This window comes from Carassius gibelio, chromosome B20, assembly GCF_023724105.1.
Source record: "Carassius gibelio isolate Cgi1373 ecotype wild population from Czech Republic chromosome B20, carGib1.2-hapl.c, whole genome shotgun sequence".
Lineage (NCBI taxonomy): Eukaryota > Metazoa > Chordata > Actinopteri > Cypriniformes > Cyprinidae > Carassius > Carassius gibelio.
Genome location: NC_068415.1, coordinates 14,859,699 through 14,878,356, shown reverse-complemented (window position 1 = coordinate 14,878,356; position 18,658 = coordinate 14,859,699). Strand labels below are relative to the sequence as shown.

General features: G+C 37.1%; 1 long non-coding RNA gene and 1 other non-coding gene across 2 annotated transcripts; both read right to left on the bottom strand.

Moving 5' to 3' along the window:
* Positions 1–16,415: 16,415 nt before the first annotated feature.
* Positions 16,416–18,568, bottom strand: LOC127983489 (uncharacterized). The gene is made up of 5 exons (XR_008160453.1): positions 18,288–18,568; positions 17,868–17,929; positions 17,622–17,686; positions 17,339–17,373; positions 16,416–16,591 (listed from the first exon to the last, which is right to left on the bottom strand). It is a non-coding gene; the product is annotated as an uncharacterized LOC127983489 (long non-coding RNA).
* Positions 17,449–17,570, bottom strand: LOC127984618 (small nucleolar RNA SNORA26). Its single transcript, XR_008160636.1, has one exon. It is a non-coding gene; the product is annotated as a small nucleolar RNA SNORA26 (small nucleolar RNA).
* Positions 18,569–18,658: the final 90 nt, after the last annotated feature.

Below are 18,658 nucleotides of genomic sequence, written 5' to 3'. Positions count from 1 at the left end.
GGAAAGCTTTTTTATGTATAGTACAATAGTTCCATGTTTCTCCTCAGGTTGCATTTAACATGACTTATTTTACCAATTAAATAATATACAATAGAGTGTCAGAATAATTATTTTTTTATATTTTAAATATTTTACTTTTTATTTTCCGTTAAAAAAAAACCCCCAAGTCAATCAAAATTGGTCTCATTGTTCTGCGTTACATAAATGTCCATATTGATTTTTCACAGGTGTTTTATATGGAATCTTGCATTGCATTATGTTTTGTTTTTTAGGATTAAAAGAACGGTCTGTAAACTGACAGAAAATTATGAGTACATTTTACTCTTTTATTTTTTCATAGTGTATGGATCTTTTTGTGTATATAGAAAAATGTATAATGCTTAAGTAGGTGGTCCTTAAGTGCATCATAATATTAGAGGTGGTTTTTCTCATTATATAAGAGCAATGAGCACAGTCTTCCAAATATCTTCTTGTATATTACAGAGAAGAAATTAGTCATACAGATTTGTAATGACCTAAGGGTTGAGTAAATTACACCAGAATTGATCCTTTAAAAGTGTGCCTGATTGATATCAACATATTAAAAGGAGCAACATCGTTAATCTGTGGTGCATTATCGTGCTTGCTTCCGCTTCGAGCTTTTGCCCTCACATGGAAAAAAGGCTTGTTGGTTAAAACGGATTTCCCAAGAAAATGATGAAAAAATATGCTTCTAGAGTACATGGGAATTGCACTCATCCCTTCATAAATTCCAGAAAGTGTTGTAATTGCTCAGTGGAAATTCTACATTAAGTCAGAGTAAACAAGCATTAATCAAACACACTTGCACGTAATCTCCACTATTTTTGTTTACAAATTTGTTTGCTCTTTCTTGATTACATCTTGGACAGTATATACATTCAAGCAGGCATTAGCAGGATCTTCATCTTTCTATTATAGTCATGGCGTTCCCTTTATTGGTGTTAAGAAGCTATACAGCCTTTTAAAATGAGTTTACTTAGCCATGGGAGATCAACAGATGGGTTGTTTGATTAGCTCCTCAATCAGACACATTCATCTAGACCAGTGGTTTTCAACCTGTGGTCCGCGGCCCCCTAGTGGGCCGCGGTGGTATTGCAGGTGGGCCGCCAATTATTTTCTGTTCATTTCCAGTCCATTCTAGGGCTGTGCGATTAAAAGAAAACGTCCTAAAATCACGATTTGAGCGTGCGCATATGCCTAACTCCAGGTTCACACACTGTCTGTGATGCGCCTTTTTTCTGAGCCAATGTTGACGGATCAGAGCGCTCTCACTGCGGTAAAAGGCTAGAAATAAAAACGTGCGAAAATAATTCATGTCTAACACATGAGCATAGAGTGAATTTGTTAGTGAACAGGATGCAGTTTAAGTGAGAGGAGACACGTTTTAAGTGTGCACACTCTCTCCTCGCAAAGCAGCGTGTATCTGAGCAAGCACGACCGATTTTGTGACAGAGCAAAGGAAATCGAAGAGATTCGCACTCGTGCATTATTTTAATGTGCTTTCGCGTTATATTTATGCGCTCTCACTGCTGACCGCATACACATACTGTATACACACTGCAAACACCTGAGGCACCGCTACAATTAATGAGCTCTATGAACGATGCATGGCAAAAAAGAAAAAAAAGTCCCTGTTATACAGGATTTAAAAAAAAAAAAAAAAAAATTTGCCACAAGTCTATACATTTTTTTACATCTTCACTATAGTGATAATTTTGACTTATGTCTGTTCTAGAGATGTTACAACTTTTTGATAAAGCTCTGATTGGTTTTCTTTTGTAAATATGTTTCAAATTAATCCTGAATGCATTTATGACTGTAAAAGCACAATTGCAAAATTGATAAAAAAAAATCGCAATAGTTTTTTTTTTTGTTTTTTTTGTCCATATCGCACAGCCCTAGTTTATTCAATAAATATAGTTTAAAATCTAGCTTCTGAGTGCTAAGTTATTAACCCAACAATAGCGGGGTCAGTTAATTTTTTTGAAGTGGGCCGCGCAAACATATGTGTTTGGTTGTGTGGGCCGCGAGTTGAAAAAGGTTGGGAACCACTGATCTAGACAAAAGAACAGATGCCGCAGCCGCTTGACTGAGATGCCTGCAAACTATAATATATCAATAATCATCCAATTATAAAGAATGTTCAAAAGTTTGGCTTTGGTATAAGATTTTTAAATGGCAAATGGCAGTTACATTTTTAGCAGCCGGATTTTAGTGTTGCTCAAAAACCGCTATCTTTGTAGATAGACCAATAAATAGAAAATATAATAGAAACCTGTAATGACACAGGGGTTAGTAAATAAATAATTACAGATGTTTCCCTTTAAGGCATTATACATGCTCAAAAATCATGATATGCATCAAGTACTTTCACTCTTAGAGCCCTGTTTTGATAATTCATGATAGTGTTGTAGGGATTGGTCAAAGGTTATCTGTATGAAATACATTAAGATATGATCAGAGACAGCAGGTTGTGCCAATGGGCTTAACATTCACACATGATCTTATGATCACACACTCTTTACACACTTTATGTTTTGATCTTTCTTCGGTTGCTTCTTCCTGTAAATGAAAATAATGGATAATATGCTACACGTTGGATCATAAAACAGCCTGCTCTGTTACTGAGTGGTGGTCTGTGTCAGACTCTCTTGTCATTTGCTTCAGCCCTCAGGAGTTTATCGTCTAGCCAGCTTTTACTGCTCCGGCTGCCGAGAGACAGAGAGAGATGGGACGGAGCAGGAGGCTTTAATTATGGAGGTTTGTGGGTTACAGATGAGATAGAGCGAGACGGACATTAGGAGAGTCATAAACAAGAGGGAATGAGCGAGATGAGGGACGGATGGAGGGATGCTGAAGGAGGAATAAAACTGAGAGTTCATTTTGAGGCAGCATGAAAAACTGCTTTCTGTCAATGCATTTATGTTTGTGGGATATGTGCCTTTGGGTCAGGTAAACAATTAATATGAGCTTCATGTATCAAATGAGAAATATAGTTTTACCAGATTTTAGAATGATTTAGCATAATTTAATCCATACCAAAACCTGAAATGAATTATTATGAATTCACAAATTCACCATCAAAATGGTTAAACATAATATTCTTACAAATATGATACGAAAGACTTATTACCAACAAATCAACCTGCATCAGAGCTAACAGACTAGGTGTAACTAATGGCATGTTTTTCTTGTGCGTTATGCATGTGCATTATTTTTTTTATTTTTTTCATGCTTCCTCATGACTAGCTTTGACTTGTGTGTTTGTGTGGTTGTGTGTTGGTCTACATGAGCATAATACTCATTACTGTCTGCTGCATGCATGAGAGAGTGTCTAGGAAACCCATTTGTCAGAGACATGAAAGACAGCACAGAGACGCCGCAGAGACTCAGGAGTCCTCCTCTCACTGCCAGACACAAATCAACCTCGGCACAGTATGTTAAAACCACACATAAAAGAAATGTTCGCTAAAATGTCTGCCGTGATCATGCATATGTATGAGTCATTTGTCGCAAATGGGCTTTCTGAGGATTGATATCCTTCTGTGTGTCCTTTTTGTTAAACAGATGTGAACGGTCAAAAAGTGCAGTGAACTCGCCTCTGGAACATTGGTTGTTCTCTTGTTTTATTTAGTTTTTCTTGGTGGGAACAAAATGACCTTTCTAGATAAAAGAATACAGGAAGAACTGTATGTATCAAGTGTTTTTATTGTGAAAGAATACTCAAAGTTTCATAGACTGAGATCCAATGAAAAAATAGTGTATATATATATATATATATATATATATATATATATATATATATATATATATATATATATATATATATATATATATATATATATATATATATATATTGTATATAACTTAAAACCCATTGAAAAAGATTATTGCTTTGAATAAACATGAACTAAAATAAAATAATTAAAATTAGAATAAATTTTTAATAAATTTAGTTTGTTAATGGACCTATATATCTAAATAACTACACTCAGTGGGCACTATATTAGTTATAAATTGCTAGTACCGGGTTGGACTCCCTTTTGCACTCAGAACTGCCTTAATTCTTCATGGCAATTATTCAACAAGGTGTTGGAAACATTCCTCAGAGATTTTTTTTTTCTCCATATTGACATGATAGCACCACGCAGTTGCTGCAGATTTGTCAGCTGCACATCCAAGATGCGAATCTCCCATGCCTCCACATCCTAAAGCTGCTCTACTGGATTGAGATCTGGTGACTGTGTAGGCCATTTGATTAAAGTGTACTCATTGTCATGTTCAAGAAACCAGTCTGAGATGATTTGAGCTTTGTGACATGGTGCATTATCCTGCTGGAAATAGCCATCAGAAGATGGATACACTGTAGTCATAAAGGGATGGACATGGTCAGCAACAATACTCAGGTAGGATGTGGCATTTAAACAATGCTCAATTGGTACTAAAAAAGTGTGCCAAGTAAATATCCCCTACACCATAGCACCCCCAACACCAGCAGCCTGAAGTGTTAAGACAAGGCAGGATGGATCCATGCTATCATTTTCTTTACACCAAATTCTGACCCTATCATCTGACTTCTAGGGAAGTTGTGGGCTAGGGAAGTCGTGGCGTAATGCTTTGAGAGTCAGACTCGCAATCAAAGGGTTGTGAGTTCGGGTCTCAGGCCGGCAGGAATTGTAGGTGGGGGGAGTGCAGTGCTCTTTTTTACAGTGCTCTCTCCACCTTCAATACCACGACTTAGGTGCCCTTGAGCACTGAACCCCCAACTGCTCCCCGGGCGCCGCAGCACAAAATGCTGCCCACTGCTCTGGGTGAGGGTTCACAGTGTGTGTGTGTTCACTGCTCTGTGTGTGTGCACTTCTAATGGGTTAAATGCAGAGCAGGTATTGTGAGTATGGGTCACCATAGTTGGCTGAATGTCGCTTCACTTCACTTCACTGAATGTCGCAGCAGAAATCGAGACTCGTCAGACCAGGCAACATTTTCCAATCTTCAGTTGTCGAATTTTGGTGAGCTTGTGTGAATTGTAGCCTCTGTTTCCTTTTCTTAGCTGACAGGAGCGGCACCCGCTGTGGTCTTCTGCTGCTGTGGCCCATCTGCTTCAGGGTTCGATGTGTTGTGCATTCAGAGATGGTTTTCTGTATACCTTGGTTGTAACCAGTGGTTATTTGAGTTACTGTTGCCTTTCTATCATATCTAACCAGTCTGCCCATTCTCCTTTGACCTCTGACATCAACAAGGCATTTTCGTCCATACAACTGCCGCTCACTGGATATTTTCTCTTTTCCAGACCATTCGCTGTAAACCCTAGAGATGGTTGTTCATGAACATCCCAGTAGATCAGCAGTTTTTGAAATACTCAGACCAGCCCGTCTGGCCCCAACAACCATTCCACGTTCAAAGTCACATAAATCCACTTTCTTCCCCATTCTGATACTCAGTTTGAACTTCAGCAAGTCGTCTTCACCACATTTAGATGCATGAATGCATTGAGTTGCTGCCATGTGATTGGTTGATTAGCAATTTAATTTACCAAGCAATTGAACAGATGTACCTTATAAAGTGGCCAGTGAATGTATATAGACTTATTACTGAAACAAAAAAATTAAATAATAATAAAAAATCTGAAATAAAACTATAAAAAAAAAATTTAACTACATATTACAAATGACTAAAACTGTAAATAAAATGAAAAATATAAAAGGTGATTTAAAATGTACATCTTTCATATATTTTTTACATTTTTATAATTATACTTATTACATTTTGGCATTATAAATCACTTTATTTTATTACATCTTAATTTATTACTTTTACTAAATTATATATTGAAGCAGGTAAATAATTAGTTGTCTTCCCATCAAGTAAAGAATAATCTAAACGAATATGAAATCTATGAATGGATATTTATGTTTGTAAACCTTTTTATCAAATCTTATCAAATTAGGTGATCACATTTAAGGTAAATCACAAAAATAGTTTATCTTTGCTCTAATTGTGATTGCAGTGGTTACTGGTATTTGTGAAATCACAGCCATGCTTGAAATGTCCTCATTCACACAGTATTAGCTTTGATAACAGAAAGAGGCCTACAGCTACATAAGCACCTAATGGCACATTGAGTGTCAGAGGGTTTCCATTAGTCCGTCTGTCTTCTTCATTTTGCTTAATTGCAGGACACATCCCAGCTGCTCCCCATGAGTCTTTTTGTTTTCTTCTCAGATACTGAGGCAAATTAAACCCCACCGAGTGTGATTTTCCACATCTCTCTCCGCTCAGGACAGTTGCACTTGTCGAGCCGTCTAAGATGAATTCTGTCTAATTCTTTCTCCTTAACTGTGCAGTTTCTATGTGGGTGGCAAGGATTGCAGGCAGACACAGCGGGATGTGGTGACACACCTCAGAGAAAAAAACATTTAAATAAGGAAACATAAGGTAAGAAAAGTGCCATGGGTAGAATGGGGAACAAAAAAAGTTTCCTTCGTTATGCCAGGAAAAGAAAAGGAGGGACCGTGCAGTGGGTGGTAAAGGTTCAGAGATGCAGGTGGTCTGAGCAAATCATGCTGGGAAACACCATGTGAATTTACAGCAGTGCTGAGGAGCCTGAAAATGGGAGGACGTATATGTAGCATGTGTATAATTACACACATATATACTACACAACCATTAAAACATAAATTTTTAAAAGAAATGAATAGCTTACATTTGTTCAGCCAGGATGCAATGAATTAATAAGAAATTTGACAGTAAAAAATGTTATGTTACAAAAACTGACATTTCAAGTTAATAATAATAACACTCTATTCATCCAAAAATCCTGAAAAAGGTATATCAGTAAAATATTGAGCACCACAAGTATGCCAAGTTTCCTGTGCACCAAAACATCATATTACAATATTACTGTTTTACTGTATTTTTGATCAAATAAATTGGTGCACATAAGAGACTTGTTTCATGAACAGTGGGGTATTGGCCAGTAACTGATTTTAATGCTCAAAAGAATTCTGCAATCGAGTTATTTTTGTGCAAATTGACTTTTCCAAGAAACTTTTAGTCAATGTTGCTGTTAGATTGTTTCCTCAAGCACCTAATTATTGTCAATTTTTGGGGATTTTATAATAGACTGAAGTCAAAACATCTACCAGCCTGGTCTAAATCTCTTCAGTGCAGTTCTCCAGAAATAACACTGGTAGTTAGGTTCATTCTCAGCTGTTGTTTGGATCAAACTATTTGTTGCTTGCATATTAACTGATCTGTACCCAATACTGATGGATAGTGAATGGATAAAATCCTTTACTTGAACCCTTTGTCCTCTATCGCACTCTTTATTGCAGATGTTGAGAAGCATGTGTAGGGTGTGCTAATGGATGAGACTCAACAGACGTCATGGATGACTCAAGATTATGTAAGCATTGAGACCAGACAATATAATTTACAGTATGCCTAAGACCGCTGCATTCACACACTTAATGGCTTCTACACGTGGACTAGACAGACAAAAAAATAAATGTTAGTGAAATGTAAACTCTTTCTCGCACAGAGTGTTCATACAGAGACTCATACAGACAGATTAATGGATGAAAACAATCACAGTACAATCTGTTCATACAGCTCCGTATTTAAATTAAATATAAATCTTTGTTGTGCAGAATCACATTAGCATGTAAAAATTGGCAGATGATTCAGAGTAATTCCGTTTTGTACAATAAGCAGTTTTGATATTAATTTAAGTCGCCATATGTCAAATAAAGCAAAACCGGTTGGAAAACCCGCATTAGGCAGTTTGTATCATTCAAACAAAACCAACTCATATTCACAAACCCTCTTCTTCTTTTCAGCATGAGGGTGGCATTGACGTCGATGAGATGCCTGAAATGTGTGTATGTCTGGCTGGTTTGCCAAGGTCACTCTGAATGGGTGTTTGCACGTGTGTGTCATCGGAAGTACGCTGTGCGTAGCTGAATAACAGAGTCGTGTTAGACTGTGCCGTGCGCGAAACCCTTACAAACACACCTCCATGTGCAGGGACCCTGCAGTAACATCACTTGACTTAACCTGATGCATGGCCACAGCGTCATTTCTATCACTAAAATAATAGGCTGCTTGCATAGCCAATGACTGGTGGTCTACAGTTCTTAAAGACTGAGGGTATTATGGGTACACGTGAGGTATTTTTTGTGTCCCTCTGAGGCCTTCCTGCAATAGAAACATTTAAATGCCATCTCTTCAAACAAATAACCAAACTTTTTTTACCACTGACAAAGGGATCAAACTTTGGAAGAATCAGTATATTGAATTGGATGTTTTTAAACACTTTATATTCAGCACTGGAAAGTCTGATTCCTTCTAATGAATCAGTATATTCAAATCCATTCATCCTAGAATTCCATATAAGTTGCAGGAAATTTGAATTGGTTCATCCTAAACTCTTTGATATGTGGAATGATTTCTATTAAATGCTCTCGTAGTGAGGACATTCAATTCACTCTAGAGCTGACTATAGATAAACTCTCTCTTATTTGAATGGTACAATTCATTCCAGTGAATCAGTTCACATTTAAGGGGATGCCTAATGCCATTTCATGCATTCTGACTTATTTACACTACTAAGGAGTTGAATTATCATGCTAAACATGACCAAAGTCTAAAAAAAATAATAATAATAATGAGTTGTACATATGATAAAGTATTTCTGAGCGGAATACACTTCTTCAGGGTTCATATAAATTTGGAAAGTTTTGGCATTATGAAGTATGGCCCTGTATGATGTCATAAAGGACGGAATTCTGACCTCTTTTATTACATAAGAACTTTCTGATTCTAGTAAACCATTTCATATAAACTTATGTGTAGAATAGGAATATCAGAGTAGAAATGGTCACATTTTGTATTTTTCTGTTTTATAATTGTATATTGTAGTAGACATTAAAGCTGCGGTAGGTAACTTTTGACGCTCTAGTGGTTAATAAACAGAACTGCTTGCGTCTTGCGGAAGAACATCGTAGCCGGAGCTACTTCTCTCTGTTTGTGTCTATGAAGAATCACAAAGGTACTGGGTTACTCCGCCGCGGTATCCCCGAAGCAATCTAAAATAGTCAGAATATAAACACTTATTATAGGTGCACCCTATTGATTCAGGACAAGCTAAAAACACGGTTTGGAAAATGGATTCATGGTGTACTCGCTTATTATGTTAATTTTTCTACATTTTGAACACAAACAAAGTTACGGACCGCAGCTCTGATTGGTTGTTTTTTACCGGGAGCGCATGACTTTCTGCAAATGGCAATAGGACCACTGGGAGGAGCCAGAGGAGCTTGATTTTTTTCACAGATTATCTGTCTCATATTCTACTGTCAGGACATAATGACAGGTTTAACAAATATGTAAAAAAATATTTTTTTTACAAAAGTGCCCTACAGCACATTTAATACCATTTAAGTACAGATACAATTAACTGTTCAAGAAGCAATAAACTAATACTGTACTTCGAAAGGTTAGTTTGATGGTACAGTAGTTGAGTTGTATTAAATTAGCTTGACAAGTTGCAGTTTTAGAATAACTTTCCCAACACTTCCCTATATAAAGCCCAACAATGATTAAGAGAAAAAAAAGTGGAGTGGGTACATAAAGGAAATAAAGGGGCAAGACAAAAGCTGACCGAAGCCTTGGCGACTGTGTAACTGAATCAGGTGTAAACCACATCAGTGCTGTGAGAGAGGACAGGAAATGAGCCAATGTACATCATAGAGATGCTCAAGACCGCTGCTAAAGCCGCTGCTTGTCATTTTCTAAACTAGCTGTGTGAGCCATCAAAACTGGTCTCTTTTATCAGTTCAGCTGTGCATGGGCCAAGAACTAAAGCCCTAAAGACTGTACATTCCTGTTACAGGGTTACTCATTATGAAACATCAGAGGAGGAGGACACTGACAGGAAACGGAAACAGGTGATCAGGATATTAGCCTAATAAGTACAGAAACCTTTTCAGTGAATGAGAAAAAGTGGGACAAGCAGACAGATTGACAGAATGCTTGACCTTACAACTGTGCATTCAATAACGCTTGAATGATTCAACTTCAACAAATGATAGTACAGTTAGCTAGTGTGCCGGCAGGAAGTGGGGCAGCCAGAGATGAGGAGAGAGACAGAACAAGAGCAGATGATTTAGAGAAAAATGAGGCCACAGCCATACAAGTGTCTTATGAAAAGCACATGTATTTAGAGCTAATAAAGAGGGAGCAGTAAAGTGCCAACATGAGGGAGGAGAGGCAGTCAAGAAGCACAGGACTAGTTTGACCACCTTAAGTTTCTTTTAAGCAGCTACCACGTCCAAAATGGAATCAAAGATGGTTTTCAAGCTAAATAAATACATATGACATTAATGTATTTCAATGGAAATACTGTAATGCAGACACAGTTCTTTCATTGTTCAAGTCTTTGACAGGTCAAATTAGGCCATGAGTCTGCATTTGTGAGGTAGAAAATGATGAATCACTGAATTGAAATTGTGAGATGTAAACAACAGCATGAATAAGCACTGATGGTGGCCAAGAAGACTGTTTATCATAGAGCTTGTCTAAGGTGGTCGCTACTGAGAAGACAGTGAACCACTGTAACTTACTAAAACTTTTTTTTCTCAGTGCAGGAAATTTTGCAGGTCAAATAGTCAGAAAAAAAAAACACTGAGATTTTTTTATTTTCAAATCTCATGTCTTCTCATTTCTCAAATCAACTTTTCTCATATCTTTAATGTTTCACAGAAGAAAATGGTCATGTGCAATACGGAATTTTTTTTTCCCCAACAGGGGTTCAATCAAAAATGTGCAATGTGCAATTTTTATACAACCATAATCAGCTGCCTCTCTGTTTTTTGTTGTAGTTTTTTTCTAGGTCACTGAAACAAAAAGAAAAAATGCAGGCTTACAAAACTAAAATTATAATGGTCTTTATCCATTCAGAAAAAGCACTGGAAAGCGTGCATCAGCTTTATTTTTAACACTTAAATTGCAATGGCATAAACGTAGATCCCGCCTTTACCACTTCCTCTATCAGCACCTGCACACACACACAGTGATACTCTCAGTTTGAAAGGGTCAGGGTGAACTCCTGTGCCCCTGCACACACTCAACCCTTTGTTACATTGTTGCTATGGCAGCTAACTCTGACTCTCAGGGCGACTGAATCTTAATATGTCACATTGCAGGTGCCCCATGGGAATCACACTCTCCTCTCTATCCTTGATCCTATTTTCTCTTTCTTTAATTGAACATAATTCACCCAAGCACTTAAAAACAACATGAAATGACATTTGCATTACCACTGCAATGTGACATTTCCAGGCATAACAGGATATTCAGTGGCAAAAAAAATACATGTCTGATTTTGCAGGTACATTGTGTCAACCTACAGGCACACCATGAATAGATTAGAATACCACTGTTAAATGTTTAAAACTACACCCGAATTAGAACACTCTTTTACTTCCCCTGCCATTAGTTTTATTGGTGAGGGGTGACACAGTGGTCATGAACTCATGCGTACACAAATACACTGTGTGTTTATAAAGAAAGATACAGCAGGGCTGTTCAGATGGATTGCAGATGGATCTTTGGGAACACTTTGTCTTTTGGTTGAAATACACACACCTCGCAGCTTCACTGGCTTTGACATGTATCACCCCTCCTCATTTTTCACACCTCCCTTTGCAGCATCTCAAGTTTTAATGTTTTGATTTGTTATTGCATACTTGAACTACTTTGCCTCTACCACCTTTTATGTCTCCATTTCAGTAAACACACTGAATAATTCCTTAGTGAATACATTAAGATGATCTGAAACTAATTAGCTTTCATAGCACAGCTCAACCTGTATTGTAGTATCATTTTATTTCATATTTCCCATGAGGTTTATATTTAGGGGTCCAAATTTAATACCCATTCCTTTTAAATTGATGTAGACTTTCATAACAAAACTTCAAATCACCTCGAGTAACCTTAGCAAACAAATCATCTCTGTTTGATTAGCCTATAACAAGGGCTGTGCGTAGCTTAAATTACATCAGAAGGCCCAATCACAGCAAATAAGCCTGATTAATGTGCTTCTTGTGTGCAGTTATTCAGTCATAAACATATTGTACACTCATACAGTGTATGTAAAAAAGGATTAGATTTGTGAATCTTAAAGAGTGTTTTAAACAGTTTACATAGACGGAATAAAAAGGCACAACGTCTTGTCTATTTCTGCCTTAGCATAGAAACAAATGTGCTTCATCGCTATGAAGAGTGTGTATTTTGTTGCATCATCATAAACATATCCATCGTTGGTCAGATTCTTCATGCATCTGTAGGCCGTCTTGCAGACTTTGTACTCTATTGGTCCTAGTTAAGTTAATTCACTGCAAAAATGAATGTAGTTTCATATCATGTCATTTTATAAATGTGTGCAATTTTGTCTGTTACCTGCAATATTTCACCCAAGGCCATACAGAAGGCCAGTGCCGACCGATTAAATACACATAATGACATAAAGAAACATATTAATTTCCTGAAAGGCTGGCAGACATTTTTATTTTCAAGTTGTGAGATGGACTGAACAATTGTTCAAGCTTTCTGAATTCCTGAATCTACCACAACACTTGGCAAAAGCAGAAACTATAAACAATTTAAATCAGAATCTGAGGTTATAAGTTAAACAGTTAAAAGGATGTGCAAGTCTAAGAGTATTCGTGGGTAATGCACAATGCTGGAGTGCTCATTGTCCCACGCCGGACCCAAATTTCTTATGACTAAATGTGGTTCTCCCTGCATTCTGCTCCTTTGAACAATCAGCGTCTGTGAGAAGGTACAGAACATAAAATCAAAACCACATGTTTTACATACACAGAGTCTGTCAACATTACTCATGATTGACAGAGCTTACTAATGCCCTGCATTTTGGACCTTTCGTTCTGGCAGCAACTCTCACTTTCTAGGCCAGACACTTGAAAGTAAATCTCAATGTCTCAACTTTGGCTCTTTTATGACATAAAAGCCCTGGAAATCTTTTTTTTTTTTTTTTTTACTTATTTTTAAATGATTTGGTCCCATGAACCCTGGTAGGCCTAAGTATACATTATGCTCTGGTTCATTTACATATAAAGATATGCCAGAAAAGTTGTTTATAATGCATCATAAATTCACAGCACTTACACTACCAGTGTTTCTAAGGGTTATCATCCAATACGTTGTTTGTACTTCTACCATTATATTGGTTGGGATATTTCCTCTATAGTAGTTATGACTAAGAAGTTATATTATTTAGCTTAAGTGTTAAAATTTTTTTTTTTTTAATCCAGATTGAATTTGCAAGAATTATATATCTTCAATAAAAACAATAGATTATGAGAAAAAATATTAAGGGGAAAGATATTATTTAAAATATGATTTAATTTGAATTATGTGTTTTTACATTTTTAGTTCAAATAATAATAATTTAATTAAATATCTAACGCCCCGCTACATTGTGTCTACCATCTAGTTTATGGATTTTTTTTTTTTTTAATTGAGCTTTTTTATTGCAAAGTAACTTTTTTCAGTTGCATATCTTATTTGTTGTCAGTGTTAGCTTTAGCATGTTAGCTTAAGCTGAGACCGAGATCCACATGAGGGATTATTGAGCATATTGTACATGCAAATACACATAAATCACACAATATGAGGTGATGATAAAGCATTAAACGTATTTGTAAGATGCTGTCTTCTCCATAAAAGTCCCAAACAATATTTTCTCAGGCCAGTATTGTGGCCTACATCATCTGAGTGTGGATTTATGCACACACTGCTTACACTGCTAGTATTGCCAAAGTAGGCAAAATGTGACAAAGAAACCTGGTTCATACCAGTCTGAAAAAGTGAAACGAAACAGTTTAAAGAACAGTATGGCATCTGTCCACGTAGATATCCTGTCTGCCCACAGCCTTTCCTCTGAAAGAACAAGATGAGGTGAAATGTGTGTATATGTCTGATAGAGATCCACTGAGTGAGATGAATTTTTGTTTTGTCTTGAGAAATGTAAAAGTTCCTACATAATTCAGCTCTTTGTTCCATCAATGACCTGGAGAAGGCCAAAAAGCTTTTTCTCCATTTACCAGCAGACATAAAAGGGCTTGTGTGTGTGTTTGACAGAGAATATGTAAAACTGTGGGCTTCACTAGATGAAAGCGATCATCATTCATGTGAGAGAAACACAAAGGCACAGACAGAAGGACAGCGAGCGGGAAAGCAGGAAGTATGTTTCTGTATTAGAGTGAGAGACTTTATTTATGTGATGCCTTGTACAAGCTGGTTTATGCTAGTTCAGTCTAGCTGTTCCAGTAAAAAAAAAAAAAGTGTTTCAGATTTATCTTTCTGGTGAAACTGGATGACCAAGCATACCAACATCTCCTGTTGGGGAATACAAAACAAAAGTTCATGCATATAAATATACTTGCTGTGGCACCCCTTGATGAAGGGTGGTAGTTTTTCACTGCTGTGTTATCCAAACACATCTTGTCGTGCCCCTCTGAAAAAGATCCAAGTCGTTCAGCCCTGAAACCCCTTTCCTCAGGAACAGTTCTCTCTGCCAAAAAGCATGTAGCTCTTCCTGAATGTGGCCTGTACTGTCTAACCCTGAACCACATTTCACATCTGGGTCACATCAAAGTAACCAGACATGGACCTGGAAGACAGCTGACTGGCACTCTGTTCATATCCAATCGCATTCCTATGAGTATGGCCCAACTCTTCAATCCCTCCATCCATTGCACAAGCCAAAAATAGGTCACAATGTTCTTGTTTGGGTTTACATTTAATGTGTTTGTTACTCTTAGAGTGCAAAGCTACATTCACATTGTTTAGAAGAAAAATCCACAACGGTTCATAATTATGGTCCATTACTCAATCAAGCCAATTGAAAACAACTTGTACTGAGGCACAGTCTTTCCAGACATCTTAATTGTTTATGTGTCTATTGTAAGTGATTCACAAGTACACCACAGCATGTGAAAACCTGTCAATCACGAAACGCTTAAACAGACCATTGGAACATTCTGCAACATCCAACTTCTACATCTGCCCATTACTAGCCCTCTGTTGCAAGAAATTCAAAACACTAGTAAGCCCATAAATTGCACTTCACCCTCCGTGTTAGATAACCAAAGTAGTGTCATTCAGTTATGCAGACATCAGTTCATTCTGTCTTAATATCATTTTCCATGTCGTCAGTTATACCTCCCTCTTAAACACTTGCGTCAACACAGAATGAAGCATGCATACAAATGCATTTATGTTGCTTTTGTAATCAAATTTATTGAGCATGAATAATGTTATTTAACATGACAACCCCTCTTGTTTTCTGTAAGTAGCAGTTTGTCTTTTGTAATGGAGATTGTACTGTGATTGGAATTTGTATGAATTTTACTGGGCAAAAATAGAAGACGACAAATGTTACAGAAAGCATCTGTAATGTTTGTATGTCGTTTGGGTTTATGAATCATGTTTGTGCATTGTCTAATTAAATCCTTCAGTACTATTGTGAAAGATTCACCAGCAAGTTCAGTTTTTTTTTTTTTCGGTTTGTTTTGCACAGATATGTAGCACTGGCCACTACAATGCTTTGAAACAAAAGAGGAGGGTACTGCACTGAAGAGACTTGCCTATATGGCCATGTGTCAGAGCTCTGTGTTTTACAACAGAAGAGCAGGCATTTTCCATATGTGGTAAACACGAGTGGCTGAGCTATGCATCTCTGGATAGGTTTGTTAATATTCTTAATATCCTCTTATCAGGTGCTGTAAATCAGAAGGCCTGGTATTATAACATCTGCATTGACACCGATGGTCAACCACAGCAGGGAAAAAACGATGAATGTTGAAAAAAAATGCAGCTAATGTTTTTGGTGCATACATCAACAAACCATGCATGATTACATCCTTCAAATAATACTGTAGGTTACGTTATAGGCTCAGTTGAAATTAAGGTTGATATGATTTGTGCAGTCCACAGACATCATCCTTCGTAAGGTGCCAATTACTGCTGAACCTAACAAGATTCAGAAAGTGCAAAAACCAAGAACATTGAGCTTTTAAATTCTCCATATGGTTTAGCATATGCAATTCATTTTCTAAAATTAATGTAATTGGTAACATGCAGAATCCCCAATTGTCCACCAATATACGGTGTAACATTTGGGTTATGAAGTAAAACCACTGCATCCTCCAGCAAGAGGAGGATCTAGATCACTTTTAAGTACATTTGACTCTAGAATCTTATGCGTTGAATTTTAAAAACTTAACTTACACGGAGTCATTAAAACTGATTTGATTTACAAACACACCATTTGAATGAGCAAAAAGCATCAAGTTAAACACTTAAACAGATCAGAGTCACTACAGGCAAGCATCTTTATTGGTTCCAATCAATACATAACCACTCATTTAAGATGTTCTTCAAAACTTGGCAAAATTAGCTCTACTCAAGTTGCATCACAGCTGAGGAACAAGCAACCAGTCAGTCATCGAATACATTTGCCCCAAGATGAAGCCATCAATGGAATCTGTCAAGAGAGAAGAAAAACCTTGAAATTAAACTTCAACCAGGTAACAATGTTGCTTAAACACTACCTGCATTTAATTTTCTGATATTTGCATGTGTCTTGCGACAGGATCCAGGCATAGAGAAGGTGACCTCTGACCCAGGTTTTAGCAAGAGTAATTCATTGTACCCCCCTTATATGGCCACTAGAAACACAGACAGTCTCCAGTGGGCAAAGCATAGGAGGGAACCTTAGACTGCATAAAAACATGAACTTCGTGTCCATGACATCACCCGTAGGTTCCTGTAGTGTTTGAAGTTCAAAGTGGGCAGAGGGAGCCATCACCATCTTAGTAGGACCTCACTCCCCGATAAAATCAAAAATAGGCAAAGAGGCAGGAGCTGGTTGCTGAAACCACACCCACCTAACGTGACCGTGGTGTCACTCAAGTGGCCACACCCTTAATTGTGCATAACTTTAAGGCTTAATATAAATATAACTTTAAATTAGTTAATAAAAATTCACCCTCGCAGTTTTCATGAAGGGCAGAATTTGCTATATAGACCAAACCACTTTTTGTACCAGGCTGTAAATGTTTTTGTAAAGTTGGCCATTTTAACATGGCTCCCTTTTGGAGCCAGTCAATGATTTGCAGTTTTAGTAACTTCCGTGTTGGTTTCAAGAGAGAGACCAGAAGGTTGGCACTTGGAGGGAACATGAGACTTGAACAAACTGGTTGCAGGAAAGTGTTGATAGGAAGTTACTCACCTAATGACTGTAGTTCTTACATTCTCCGCCATTAGCTGCAAAATACAAGTTTAGATTGATTAGAAGGTACCTTAAAACAATTAGAAAAGCTAACGATTACAAAAAAAAAAAAATGTTTCTCCCGACAGGATCCGAAGCATGGAATATTAAGCCAATACTTCAGGTTTATGAGAGATTTCATATAGCCCCCCCGTGTCGATCATTCAAGACATAATAGGACTTGAACGTGCAATAAAAGGGGCAGACAAAAATAGAAAACTTCCTGTAATTAAAAATCACTTACCAAAGTAACAGCTAAAGAAGGACTCTGCAGCACAACTGTAGCCTCACAGAAGTAACTATTTGCGTCTAAACATTAAAAAAAAAAACACAAAGTAAATTATAAAGTCATCAAAAAAAAATACCAATTTTAACTGCTTTTAGCAAGATCTAGAGTAATGAGACATGAAGTTTTGATGTGAAAATGATTTTTTTCTAACTATTTTTGTTAATGAATGAGAACCTTGAAATAAGTTAAACACTTACTCACCTTCATGGGTAATACATTGTAGAAACTAAAGTGTCTTCAGTCAGGAGGTTCAGATGGACAGTCTATTAAAGAAAATAGATGCAATCAGCATCAGCAAGCAGACAGGCCTTACATTCACCACGTGCGTTCTCGAGCCACACGTGGCCTTACGCCACTTGACATTATATTTCTATATAATTACGATCATGGCTTGGCAGCAAGCTGTAAAACACCTTTATAGAGCATATTTTGTTTTACTCTGAGAATTATTTTTCTACCTTTCTATGCACTTATAATTATCACCGTAAACTGTTCTGGTAAATTAAACATGACTATATGCGATCCGACGTGTACATGTTATGCTTATGTATAAAACAAAGCAAGGCTTCAAATAAATAAGAAATTACACAAATGAAAAAATAACTGAACAGAGACACTTACTAACACACATACTGCGTCCGCTCATTCTGTCGCCAACCGATCGTGTGATCTTCTTTGTGCAAGAAGCAATGCACACGTGTGACCGACCGTTGTGAGGAATTCTGGGATACTTAAGAGAGAAGGACCGCCTACCGTTCATTTCAGCGAATCGGCTCTTTCTAGCAGTTCATTCAAAAATAAAAACGCTCTGACCATTCTGTCTGATCGATGTACAAATCTCTCCAACATTTATTGGAAAAGGTTAAACTCTAATCTCCGTTTGAAATATTACCGATTGAAATAGAATATGTTATTTAGCGTTACAGCGTCCTCAAACTTCATTTATGCTGTTTGAGTGTGGAGTTGTGAATTGTGCTATAAATTATGCATTC